We start from the raw sequence: 15870 nt of genomic DNA on the forward strand, positions 1-15870 counted from the left end.
GCCTGGGCACTGCATCCACGTTCTCAGACAATGCAGTCAGCACAGCAACCACTGCAAAGACACTAAATATTGCTGAAGTTGCACTGCAGGTGCACTGCATTCAGCACAGGCTCACTGCATCCACCTTAGTGGGCACTGCATCTTCAATCACAACATACGACATCCACCATGTGGGACACTTCAACTACTGCATGGGCACTGCATCCAGATTTAGGGAACTGTAGCGGGCACTGCACCCACTGCAGGATCCCAGCATCCACCTTCTTGGGCCCTGCATCCTCCTTCACAAAATACTGCATGTACATTGTGGGACACTGCATTCACTGCATGAGCACTCCATCCACATTCAGGTACACTGCAGGGGGCACAGCAACCACTGCAGGATCACTGCATCCACCTTCATCGGCCCTGCATCCTCCATCAGAACATATTTCATCCACCTTGTGTGATTCTGCATCCACTGCATGAATACTTCATCCACATTCCCGAGCAATGTGGTGGGCACGGGAAGCACTGTGCTGACACTGCATCCAGCTGAAGAGGCAATGCAGGTGCACTGCCATCACTGCATTATCACTGCATTCACCTTCATTGTCACTTCATACTACAACACACCAGAATACTTCCACATTGTGGGACACTGCATCCACTGCATGGGCACTGAATGAACATTCCGGGACACTGCAGTTGGCTCTGCAACCACTGCAGCAACTCTGCATCCAGCTGAACTGGCACTGCAGGTGCACTGCCATCACTGCAGGATTACTGCATTCACCTTCAATGGCACTGCATGCTGCAACACACCACAAAGCCTTCACATTTGGGACACTGCAACCACTACAGGAGAACTGCATCCACATTCCAGGACAATGCAGGGGGCATTGCAACCACTGCAGGGGCACTGCAACCAGCTGAAGTGGCACTGCAAGTGCACAGCAATCACTTCAGGCTCACAGTATCCACCTTCGTGGGCACCGCATCCTCCATCACAACATACTGCGTCCACCTTGTGGGACACTGCATCCAATGCCTGGGCACTGCATCCACAATCCCGGACAATACAGGGGGCATTGCAACCACTGCAGTGACACTGACTTCAACTGAAGTGGCACTGAAGACATACTGTAATAACTGCAGGCTCACTAGATCCATCTTCGTGGGCACTGCATCATCCATCACAACATACGACATCCACATTGTGGGACACTGCATCCACTGCATGACTACTGCATCCACATTCCCGGACAATGCGAGGGGCAATGCAAGCAGCGCAGCAACACTGCATCCAGGTGAAGTGGCACTTCAGGCGCACTGCCATCACTGCAGGATAAGCGCATTCACCTTTATCTGCACTGCATATTACTATACTCCACAATGTCTCAACATTGTGGGACACTGCATCCACAGCATGGGCACTGCACCCACATTCGGGGACACAGGATGGGGCACTGCAACCACAGAAGGGACACTGCAGCCACCTGAAGTGGCACTGCAAGTTCACTGCAATGACTGCAGGATCACTGCATCCACCTTGATGGGCACTGCAACCTCAGTCACAACATACTGCATGCACATGGTGGGACGTGGCATCCACTTCATGGGCACTTCATTCACCTTCTCGGACAATGCAGTGGGCACTGCAACCACTGCAGGGACAGTGCATACAGCTGAAGTCACACTGCAGGCGAACAGCATGCAGCACAGGCCCACTGAATACACCTCTGAGCGGCCTGCATCTTCTGTCACAAAATACTGCATGGACATTGTGGGACACTGCATCCACTGCATGGGGACTGCATCCACCTTCAGAGACACTGCAGTTGGCTCTGCAACCACTGCAGCAACACGGCATCCAGCTGAAGTGGCACCGCAAGTGCACTGCAATCACTTCAGGCTCACTTCATCTGCCTTTGTGGCCACTGCATCCTCCGTCACAGCATACTGCATCCACCTTGTTTGACACTGCATGCACTGCATGGACACTGCATCCACATTCAGGGAAAATGTACGATGCACTGCAACCACTGCAGGTTCACTGCATCCACCTTCATGGGCACTGCATCCTCTGACAAAACATACTGCATTCGACTTTTGAGACACTGCATCCACTGCATGACCCCTGCATCCACATTGCAGCACAATGCCGGGGGCCCTGCAACCACTGCAGGGACAATGCATCCACCTTCATTTGCACTGTATCCTCCATCACAACATACTGTATAAATCTTTAGGTACACTGCCTCCACTGCATGGGCACTGCATTCACCTTCAGGGACACAGAAGGTGGCACTGCAACCCCTGTAGCAACCTGCTTCCAGCTGATGAGGAAATGAAAGTGCACTGCTGTTACTGCAGGATAACTGCATCCACTGCATGTTCAGAGCATGCACATTCAGGGACACAGCAGGCTGCACTACAACCACTGCTGGACCACTGCATACAGCTGAAGTAGCACTGCAGGTGCACTGCATTCAGCACAGGCTCACTGCATCCACCTCTGTGGGCACTGCATCTTCCATCACAACATATGACATCCACCTTGTGAGACACTGCAACTACTGCATGGGGACTGCATCCACATTCAGGGAGCTGTAGGGGGCACTGCAACCAATGCAGCAACACTGCATCCAGCTGAAGTGTCACGGCAGGTGCTCTGCCATCACTGCAGGATCACTGCTTTCACCTTCATCAGCACGGCATACTACAACACACCACAATGACTCCACATTTTGGGACACTGCATCCACATTCCAGGGCAATGCAGGTCGCATTGCAACCACTGCAGGGACACTTCAACCAGCTGAAGGGGCACTGAAGGCGTACTGCAATCACTGCTGGTTCACTGCATCCACCTTCAGGGCTCTGCATCCTCTGTCACAATATACGGAAACAAACTGTTGGTACTCTGCATCCATTGCATGGGCACTGCATCCACATTCAGTGACACAGAAAAGGGCACTGCAACCACCTGAGGGACACTGCAGTCAGCTGAAGTGGCACTGCAATTTCATTGCATTGACTGCAGGATCACTGCATCCTCCTTCATGATCACTGAATCCTCCGACAGATAATAAAGCATCCACCACGAGCGACACTGCATCCACTGCATGAGCACTGCATCCACATTCAGGTAAACTGCAGGGGGCACTGCTACCACAGCAGGTTCCCCGCATCCACCTTCATGGGCACTGCATCCTCCGTCAAAACATACTGCATGAACCTTAGGTACACTGCATCCACTGCATGGGCAGTGCAGTCACTTTCAGGGACACAGAAGGTGGCATTGCAACCCCTGCAGGGACAGTGCTTCCAGCTGATGTGGAAATGCAGGCACACTGCAATCACTGCAGGATCACTGCATCCAATGCATGTTCACAGCATCCAAAATCAAGGGCAAAGCAGGTTGGCCTGCAACCACTGCTGGCTCACTGCATCCACCTTCCTGGGCACTACATCGTCCATCACAACATACTGCATGCACCTTGTGGGACAGTGCATCCAATGCCTGGGCACTGCATCCACGTTCTCGGACAATGCAGTGGGCCCTGAAAACACTCAGGATCCCTACATACAGCTGAAGTTGCACTGCAGGCACACTGCATTCAGCAAAGGCTCACTGCATCCAGATTCAGGGAACACTAGGAGGCACTGCAAGCACTGCAGGTACACTGCATCGACCTTCATGAGAACTGCATCATCCGACATAACATGCTGCATCCACATTGTGGGACACTGCATCCACTGCATGACCCCTGCATCACAATTCCAGCACAAGGCCCGGGGCCCACAACCACTGCAGAGACAATGCATCCACCTTCATGCACACTGCATCCAACGTCACAACATACTGCATAAATCTTTATGTACACCGCTTCCACTGCATGGGCACTGCATTCACCTTCAGGGACACAGAAGGCGGCACTGCAACCACTGCCCCAAAACTGCTTCCAGCTGATGAGGAAATGCAGGCACTCTTCAATCACGCCAGGATCACTGCATGCACTGCATGTTCACAGAATCCACATTCAAGGACACAGCAGGGTGCACTGCAACCACTGCCAGATCACTGCATCCACTGCATTGTCATTGCATCCACATTCAGAGACATGGCAGGGGTCTCTGCAACCACTGAGCTACACTGCATCCAGCCAAAGTGGCCCTGCAGGAGCAGTGCAATCACTGTGGGATCACTGCATCCACTGCATGTTCAGGGCATGAACATTCAGGGACACATCAGGGTGCACTGCAACCACTGCCGGATGACTGCATCCACCTCCCTGTGCACTGCATCTTCCATCACAACATACGACATGCACCTTGTGGGACACTGCCACTACTGCATGGGCACTGCATCCACATTCTGGGATACTGCAGTTGGCTCTGAAACCACTGCAGCAACACTGCATCCAGTTTATGTGGAAACACAGCAATCACAGCAGGGACACTGCATCATCCTTCCTGGGCACTGCATCCTCCATCACAACATGTCGCATCCACATTTTCTTACACTGCATGCACTGCAATGGCACTGCATGCACATTCAGGGAAACTGTAGTGGGCACAGCAACCACTGCAGGTTCACCGCATCCACCTTCATGGGCACTGCATCCTCCAACAAAATGTACTGCATCGGACTTGTGAGACACTGCAACCACAGCATGACCCCTGCATCCACATTCCAGGACAATGAGGGGGCACTGCAACTACTGCAGGGACACTGCTTCCACATTCAGGGAACTGTAGGGGGCACAGCAACCACTGCAGGGACACTGCATCCACCTTCATGGGCCCTTCATCCTCCAACACAACATACTGTATCCACCTTGTGGGACAACGCATCCACTGCATGACTACTGCATCCACATTCCTGGACAATGCAGGTGAAACAGCATGCAATACAGGGACACTGCATCCACCTTCATGAGAACTGCAGCATCCGTCATAACATACTGCATCCACCTTGTGGGACACTGCATCCACTGCCTGGGTACTGCATCCACATTCCCGGAGAATGCAGGGGTACTGCAACCACTGCAGCAACACTGCATCCAGCTGAAGTGGTACTGCAGGCGAACTGCCATCACTGCAGGATCACTGTGTTCTCCTCCATAAGCACTGCATACTAAAACACACCACAATGTGTCTGCATTGTGGGACACTGCATCCACTGCATGAGCACTGCATCCACATTTCAGGTCAATGCAGGGGGCATCACAACCACTGCAGGGACACTGCATTCAGCTGACTTGCACTGAACACATACGGCAATCACTGCCGGCTCACTGCATCCAACTCGTGGGCACTGCGTCCTCTGTCACAACATACGGCAAGCAACATTTGGTACTCTGCATCCACTGCAGGGGCATGGCATCCACACTCAGGGACACAGAAGGAGGCTTTGCAGCCACTGCAGGAACACTGAAGCCATCTGAATTGGCACAGCAGGTGCACTGCAATGACTGCAGGTTCACTGCATCCTCCTTCATGATCACTGAATCCTCCATCACAACATAAGTCATCCACATTGAGGAACAAGGCATCCAGTGCATGAGCACTGCATCCACATTCAGGCAAACTGCAGGGGGCAGTGCAACCACTGCAGGTCCACCGCTTCCAACTTCATGGTCACTGCATCCTCAGACAAAGCATACTGCATCCACCTTGTGACACACTGCTTCTACTGCATGACCCCTGCATGCACATTCCAGGACAATGCCGGGTTCACTGGAACCACTGCAGGGACACTGCATCCACCTTCATGGGCACTGCATCCTCTGTCACGACATACTGCATGCACATTGTGGGACACTGCATCCACTGCATGGGGACTGCATCCACGTTCAGGTACTCTGCAGTTGGCTCTGCAACCACAGCAGCAACACTGCATCTGACTGATGTGGAAATGCAGGCACACAGCATTCACTGCAGGGACACTGCATCCACCTTTGTGGGCAATGCATCCTCCATCACAACATACTGCATAATCCTTTAGGTACACTGCATCCACTGCGTGGGCACTGCATTCACCTTCAGGAACACAAAGGCGGCACTGCAACCCCTGCAGGGACACTGATTCCAGCTGATGTGGAAATGCAGGCGCACTGCAATCACTGAAGGATCACTGTATACACTGCATGTTCACAGAATCCACATTCGGGAACACAGAAGGGTGCACTGCAACCACTGCCAGATCACTGCATCCACCTTCATCAGCACTGCATCCTCCATCACAACATACTGCATGCACCTTGTGGGACACTGCATCCAATGCCTGGGCACTGCATCCACAGTCTCGGACAATGCACTTAGCACTGCAATGACTGCAGGGACACTGCATACAGCTGAAGTCGCACTGCAGGTGCACTGCATTCAGCATATACTCACTGCATCCACCTTAGTGGGCACTGCATCTTCCATCACAACAATCGACATCCACCTTGTGGGACACCGCACTACTGCATGGACACTGCATCCACATTAAGGTAACTATAGGGGGCACTGCAACCACTACAGCATCACTGCCTCCACCTTCATGGGCCCTGCATCCTCCATCACAACATACTGCATCCACCTTGTGGGACACTTCATCCACTGCATGACTACTGCATCCACATTTCTGGACAATTTGGGGGGCACTGCAAGCACTGCAGGGACACTGTATCCACATTCAGGGAACTGCATCATCCGTCACATCATTCTGCTTAAACCTTTAGGTACACTGCACCCACTGCATGGGCACGGCATTCACCTTCACGGACACAGAAGGAAGCACTTCAACCCCTGCAGGGACACAGCAGCCAGCTGAAGTGGCACTGCAGGTGCACTGCAATGACTGCAGGTTCAGCAAATCCACATTCACTGAAGGGACACTGCATCCACATTCATGAGAACTGCATCATCCGTTATAACATACTGCATCCACCTTGTGGGACACTGCATCCACTGCCTGGGCTCTGCATCCACATTCCTGGACGATGGAGGGGGCAGTGGAATCACTGCAGCAACACTGAATCCAGCTGAAGTGGCACTGCAGGTGCACTGACATCACTGCTGGATCACTGCATTCACCTTCATTGGCACTGCATATTACAACACACCGCGATGCCTCCACATTATGGGACACTGCATCCACTGCAGGAGCATTGCATCCACGTTCCAGGACAATGCCAGGGGCACTGCAACAACAGGAGGGACACTGAATCCCCCTTCATGGGCACTGCATTCTCCGTCACAGCATACTGCATAAACCTTTAGGTACACTGCAACCACTGCATGGGCATTGAATTCACATTCAGCGACACAGAAAGTGGCACTGCAACCCCTGCAGGGACACTGCTTCCAGCTGATGTGGAAATGCAGGTGCACTGCAATCACTGCAGGATCACTGCATCCACTGCATGTTCAGAGCAAGCACATTCAAGGACACTGCAGGGTGCACTGCACCCACTGCTGAATCGCTGCATCCACCGTCTTGGGTACTGCATCCTCTGTCACAAGATACTGCATGCAGCTTGTGGAACACTGCCTCCAATACCTGGGCTGCATCCACATTCAGGGAAACAGAATGGGGCACTGCAACCACTGCCAGGACACTGCATCCACCTTCATGAGAACTGCATCATCCATCATAACACACTGCATCTACCTGGTGGGACACTGCATCCACTGACTTGGCACTGCATCCACATTACCGGACAGTGCAGGGGTAACTGTCACCTCTGCAGCAACACTGCATCCAGCTGAAGTGGCACTGCAGGTTCACTGCCATCACTGCAGGACCACTGCATTCACCTTCATCGGCAGTCCATACTACAACACACCACAAGGCCTCGCAATTGTGTGACACTGCATCAACTGCATGAGCACTGCATCCACATTCAGCGACACAGAACGGGGCACTGCAACCAGCTGAAGTGGCACTGCAGGTGCACTGCAATGACTGCAGGATCACTGGATCCTCCTTCATGGTCACTGAATCCTCCAGCACAACATAAGGCATCTGCCTTTTGGGACACTGCATCCGCTGCCTGTGCATTGCTTCCAAATTCTCAGACAATGCAGGGGTCACTGCAACCACTGCAGGATCACTGATTCCACCTTCATGGGCACTGCGTCCTCCATCACAACATGCTGCTTGAACAGTGTGGGACACTGAATCCACTGCATGGGCACTGCATCAACGTTCTCTGACAATGCAGTTGGCTTGCAACCAGTGCAGCAACACTGCATCCACCTGAAGTGGCGCTGCAGGTACCCTGGAATCACTGGAGGGTCACCGCATACACCTTTGCAGGCACTGCATCCTCTGTCACAAAATACTGCATAAACCTTTAGGTACACTGCATCCACTCAATGGGCAGTCCATTTACCTTCTGGGACACAGAAGGTGGCACTGCAAATGCCTGAATGGGCACTGCTTCCAGTTTATTTGGAAAAGCAGGTGCACTGCAATCACTGCAGGATCACTGCATCCACTGCATGTTCACAGTATCCACAGTCAGGTACAATGCAGGGTGCACTGCAACCACTACTGGAGCACTGCATCCACCCTCATGGGCACTGCATCCTCGGTCACAAGAAACTGCATGCACCTCGTGGGACACTGTATCCACTGCTTGGGCACTGCATCCACATTCAGGGACAATGCAGTTGGCTCTGCAACCACTGCAGCAACACTGCATCCAGCTAAAGTGCCACTACAAGCACACTGCAATCACTTCAGGCTCACTGCATCCACCTTCATGGGCACTGCATCCTCCATCACAACATACTGAATGCACATTGTGGGACACTGAATCCACTGCATGAATACTGCAACCACATTCCAGGACAATGTGGGGGGCACTGCAAGCACTGCAGGGACACTGCAACCACCTTCTTGAATACTGCATCATCCATCATAACATACGGCATCCACCTTGTGGGACACTGCCTCTACTGCCTGGGCACTGCATCCACATTCCCGGACAATGCAGGGGGCACTGAAACCACGGCAGCAACACTTAATCCAGCTGAAGTGGCACTGCAGGCACACTGCCATATAAGCAGGATCACTGCATTCGCCTTCATTGGCACTGCATACTACAACACACCACAATGTCTCCACATTGTGGTACACTGGATCCACTGCATGAGCACGGCATCCACATCCCAGGACAATGCAGGGGGCATTGCACCCACTGCAGGGACACTGCATCCAGCTGAAGTGGCACTGAAGGCGTACTGCATTCACTGCCAGCTCACTGCATCCAATTCGTGGGCACTGCATCATCCATCACAACATAGGGCAACCAACATTTGGTACTCTGCATCCAATGCATGGACAATGCATCCACATTCAGGGACACAGAACGGGGCATAAAACCACTGCAGGGACACTGCAGCCAGCTGAAGTAGCACTGCAGGTGCACTGAAATGACTGCAGGGTCATTGCATACTCCATGATCACTGAATCCTCTATCACAACATAAGGCATCCACCTTGTGGGACACTGCATCAACTGCATGAGCAATGCATCCAAATTCCAGGACAATGCAGGGGGCATTGCAGGTACTGCAGGGACACTGCATCCACCTGAAGTAGCACTGAAGGCGTACTACAATTACTGCTGCCTCACTGCATAAAACTCGTGGGCACTGCATCCTCTGTCACAACATACGGCATGGAAATTTTGGTACTCTGCATCCACAGCATGAGCTCTGCAGCCACGTTCATGTAAACTGCAGGATCACTGCATCCACCTTCATGGGCACTGCACCCTCTGTCGCAACATATTGCATGCAGATTGTGGCACGCTGCATCAACTGCCTGGGCACTGCATCCACTTTTAGGGACACTGCAGTTGGCTCTGCAAGCACTGCCTCAACACTGCATCAAGCTGAAGTGGTACTGCAGGCTCACTACATCCACCTTCGTGGGCACTGCATCCTCCATCACAACATACTGCATCCACCTTGTGGGACACTGCATCCATGGCATGACTACTGTATCCACATTCCCGGACAATGCTGGGGGCACTGCAAGCACTGCAGGGACACTGCATCCACCTGCATGAGAGCTGCATCATCCGTCATAACATACTGCATCCACCCTGTAGGACACTGCATCCACTGCCTGGGCACAGCATCCACATTCTTGCACAATGCAGGGGGCATTGCAACCACTGCAGGACACTGCATCCAGCTGAAGTGGCACTGAAGGCATGCTGCAATCACTGCTGGCTCACTGCCTCCAACTCGTGGGCACTGCATCCTCTGTCACAACATACGGCAACCAACAATTGGTACTCTGCATCCAGTGCATTGGCACTGCATCCACACTCAGGGACACAGAATGGGGCACTGCAACCATTTCAGGGACACTGCAGCCAGCTGAAGTGGCACTGCAGGTGCACTGCAATGACTGCAGGAACAATGCATCATCCTACATGATCACTGAATCCTCCATCAGAACATAAGGCATCCACCTTGAGGGACACTGCATCCAATGATGAGCACTGCATCAACATTCAGGTAAACTGCAGGGGGCAGTGCAACCACTGCAGGATCACTTATCCACCTTCATGGGCACTGCATCCTCCCTCAGAACATACTGCATGCACATTGTGGGACACTGCATCCACTGCATGGGGACGGAATCCACGTTCATGGACACTGCAGTTGGCTCTGCAACCACTGCAGCAACACTACATCCAGCTGAATCGGCACTGTAGGTGCACTGCAATCACTGCAGGCTCACAGCACCTACCTTCGTGGGCACTGCATCCTCCGTCACAACATAGAGCATCCACCTTGTGGTGCACTGCATGCACTGCATCAGCACTGCAACCACATTCAGGGAAACTTCATGGGGCATTGCAACCACTGCAGGTTCCCCACATCCACCTTCATGGGCACTGCATACTCCAACATCACATACTGCATCTGCCTTGTGAGACACTGCATCCACTGCATGAAACTTTCATCCACATTACAGGACAATGCCAGGGGCACTGCATCCACTGCAGGGACACTGCATCCACCTTCATTGGCAATAGCTCCTCTGTCACTACATTCGACATAAACCTTTAGGTACACTGCATCATCTGCATAGGCACTGCATTCACCTTCATGGGCACAGAAGGCTGCACTGCAAGCCCTGCAGGGACACTGCTTTCAGCTGATGTGGAAATGCAGGCTCACTGCAATCACTGAAGGATCACTGCATCCACTGCATGTTCACAGCATCCTCCTTCAGGAGAACAGCAGGGTGCACTGCAACCACTGCAGCGACACTGCATCCAGATGAAGTGGCACTACAGGTGCACTGCCATGACTGCTGGATCACTGCATCCACTTTCCTGGGGGCTGCATCCTCCGTCACAACATACTTCATGCATATTGTGGAACAGTGCATCCACTGCATGGGCACTGCATTCACGTTCAGGTACACCTCAGTTGCATCTGCAACCACTGTAGCAACACTGCATCCAGCTGAAGTGGCAATGCAGGAACACAGCCATCACTGCAACATCACTGCATTCACCTTCATCGGCACTGCATACTACCACACACCAGAATGTCTCCACATTGTGGGACATTACATCCACTGCCTGAGCACAGCATCCACATTCCAGGACAATGGAGGGGGCTCAGCAACCACTGCAGCAACACTGCATCCAGCTGAAGTGGCACTGCAAGCACACTGCAATCACTTCAGGCTCACTGCATCCACCTTCGTGGGCACTGGATCCTCCGTTACAACCTACTGCATCCACGTTGTGGGACGATGCATGCAATGCATGGGCACAGCATCCAAACTCAGGGAATCTGTAGGGGGCACTGTCACTACTGCAGGTTCACTGCATCCACCTTCATGGGCACTGCATCCTCCATCTCAACATACTGCATAAACCTTTATGTAAACAGCATCCACATTCATGGGCACTGCATCCTCCGTCACAACATACTGCATCCACCTTCTGAGACACTGCATCCAATGCATGGTCACTGCGTCCAAGTTCTCACACAATGCTGTGTGCACTGCAATCACTGCAGGCTCATGGAATCCACCTTCGTGGGCACCGCATCCTCCATCACAACAGACTGCATCCACCTTGTGGGACACAGCATGCACTGCATGGGCACTGTATCCACATTTAGGGAAACTGTAGAGGGCACTGCAGCCACACAGGTTCACTGCATCCACCTTCATGGGCACTGCATGTTCCGTCACAACATACTGACTAAACCTTTAGGTACACTGCATCCACTTCATGGCCACTGCATTCACCTTCAGGGACACAGAAGGTGCACTGCAACCCCTGCAGGGACACTGCATCCAGCTGAAGTGGAAATGTAAGTGCACTGCAATCACTGCAGGATCGCTGCATGCACTCTCATGGGCACTGGATCCTCTGTCAAACATACTCCATGCACCTTGTGGGACACTGCATGCACTGCATGGGCAGTGCAGCCACATTCAGGGAAACTGTAGGGGGCACTGCAACCACAGTAGGTTCACCGCATCCACCTTCATGGGCACTGCATCCTCTGACAAATCATACTGCATCCGCCTTGTGAGACACTGCATGCAATGCATGACCACTGCATCCACTTTCCAGGACAATGCCAGGGTCAATGCAACCACTGCACCGACACTGCATCCACCTTAAGGGGCACTACATTCTCCATCACAACATAAGCATAAACCTTTAGGTACACTGCATGAGCACTGCATTCACCTTCAGGGACACAGAAGGTGGCACTGAACCACTGCAGCAACACTGCTTCCAGCTGATGTGGAAATGCAGGCGCACTGCATTCACTGCAAGATGACTGCATCCACTGCATGTTCACAGCATCCACATTCAGGGACACAGCAGGGTCCACTGCAACCACTGCCAAATCACTGCATCCACTCTCATGGGCACTGCATCCTCCGTCGCAATGTACCGCATGCTCATTGTGGGACATGGCATCCACTGCATGGGCACTGCATCCACACTCAGGGACAATGCAGTGGGCACAGCAACCACTGCATGGACACTGCATCCAGATGAAGTGGGACTGCAGATGCACTGCAATGACTGCAGGATCACTGCATCATCCGTCATGGGCACTGCATCCTCCGTCACAACATACTGCATAAATCTTTAGGTACACTGCATCCACTGCATGGACACTGCATCCACCTTCATGGGCACACCATTCTCCGTCACAATATACTGCATAAACGTTTAGGTACACTGACTTCACTGCATGGACACTGTATTCACCTTTAGGGAAAACGAAGGCAGCACTCCAACCCCTGCAGGGTCACTGCTTCCGGTTGAAGTGGAAATGCAGGCACACTGCAATCACTGCAGGCTCACTGCAGCCACTGTATGTTCACAGCATCCACATTCAGTGACACTGCAGGGTGCACTGCAACCATTGCCGATCACTGCATCCACCCTCATGGGCACTGCATGATCCATCACGACATATTTCATGCACCTTGTGAGACACTGCATCCACTGCATTGGCACTGCATCAACATTCCAGGACTATGCGGCAGGCACAGAAACAACAGCAAGGACATTGCATCCACCTTCATGGGCACTGCATCCTCCGTCACCACATACTGGATAAACCTTTAGGTACACTGCATTCACTGCATGGGCATTGCATTCACATTCAGGGACACAGAAGGTGGCACTGCAATCCGTGCAGGGACACTACTTCCAGCTGATGTGGAAATGCAGGATCACTGCATCCATTGTATGTACACAGCATACACATTCAGGGAAACAGCAGGGTGCAGTGCAACCACTGCCGCATCACTGAATCGACCTTCATGGGCACTGCATCCTACATCACAACATACTGCATGCACCTTGTGGGACACTGCATCCAATGCTTTGGCACTGCATCCACGTTCTTGAACAATGCAGTGGGCACTGCAACCACGGCAGGGACAATGCATACAGCTGAATTCACAGTGCAGGTGCACTGCATTCAGCAAAGGTTCACTGCATCCACCTCACCTTCGTGGGCACTACATCTACCATCACAACATACGACATGAACCTTGTGAGACACTGCAACTACTGCCTGGGCACTGCATCCACATTCAGGGAACTGTAGGGGGCACTGCAACCACTGCAGCATCACTTCATCCACCTTCATGGGCCCTGCATCCTCCATCACAACTTACTGCTTCCACCTTGTGGGACACTGCATCCACTGCCTGTGCACAGCATCCACATTCCAGGACTATGCAGGGTGCATTGCAGTCACTAAGGGACACCGCATCCAGCTGAAGTGGCACTGAACGTACTGCAATCACTGCCGGCTCACTGCATCCAACATGTGGGCACTGCCTCCTCTGTCACAATATACGGCAACCAACATTTGGTACTCTGTATCCACTGTATGCACACTGCACCCACGTTCAGGGACACAGAACGGAGCAGTGCAACCACTGCAGGGACACTGCTGCCAGCTGAAGTGGCACTGCAGGTGCCCTGCATTGACTGCAGGATCACTGCATCCTCCTTCATGATCACTGAATCCTCCATCATAACATAAGGCATCCACCTTTTATGACACTGCATCCACTGCATGAGCACTGTATCCACATTCATGTAAACTGCAGGGGGCACTGCAACCATGGCGGGGACACTGCATCCAGCTGACGTTGCACTGAAGGTGTAGTGCAATCACTCCCGGCTCACTGCATCCATGACGTGGGCACTCCATCCTCTCTCAAAACATACGGCAACCAACTTTTGGTACTTAGTATCCACTGCATGGGCACTGCATCAACCTTCAGCGACACAGAAGGGGGCACTGCAACCACTGCAGGTTCAGCGCATCCACCGTCATGGGCACTTCATCCTCCGACAAAACATACAGCATGTTCCTTGTGGGACACTGCATCCAATGCCTCGGCATTACATTCATGTTCTCGGAGAATGCAGTGGGCACTGCAACCACTACAGGGACACTGCATCCACCTTCAAGGGCACTACATTCACCTTCAGGGACACAGAAGGCGGCACTGCAACATCTGCTGGGACACTGCATCCACCTTCTTGGGCACTGCATCCTCCATAACAACATACTGACTAAACCTTTAGGTACACTGCATCCACTGCATGGGCACTGCATTCAACTTCAGGGACACAGAAGGCGGCACTCCACCCTCTGCAGGGACACTTATTCCAGCTGATGTGGAATGGCAGGTGCACTGCAATCACGGCAGACTCACTGCATCCACTGCATGTTCACAGCATGCAGATTCAGGGACAGAGCTGGATGCACTGCAACCTCTGCCAGATCACTGCATCCACCTTCATGGGCACTGCATCTGCCATCACATCATACAGCATGCACCTTTTGGGACACAGCATCCATCGCCTGGGCACTGCATCCACGTTCTTGGACAATGCAGTGGGCACTGCAACCACTGCAGCGACACTGCATACAGCTGAAGTCACACTGCAGGTGCACTGCATTCTTCACAGGCTCACTGCATCCACCTTGATGGCCCCTGAAACCTCCATCACAACATACTGCATCCATGATGTGGGAAACTGCATCCACTGCATGACTACTGTATCCACATTCCAGGACAATGCCAGGTCCTTTCAACCACTGCAGGGACACTGCACCCACCTTCATGGGCCCTGCAAACTCCATCACAACATACTGGATCCATGAGGTGGGAAACTGCATCCACTGCATGACTACTGTATCCACATTCCATGACAATGCCGGGTCCTTGCAACCACTGCAGGGACACTGCATCAACCTTCATGGGCCTTGCATCCTCGATCACAACATACTGCATCCACCTTTTTGGTCACTGCATCCACTGCATGCCTACTGCATTCACATTCCCAGACAA

Source organism: Equus przewalskii, chromosome 29 (genome assembly GCF_037783145.1).
Source record: "Equus przewalskii isolate Varuska chromosome 29, EquPr2, whole genome shotgun sequence".
In the NCBI taxonomy this organism is placed as follows: Eukaryota; Metazoa; Chordata; class Mammalia; order Perissodactyla; family Equidae; genus Equus; species Equus przewalskii.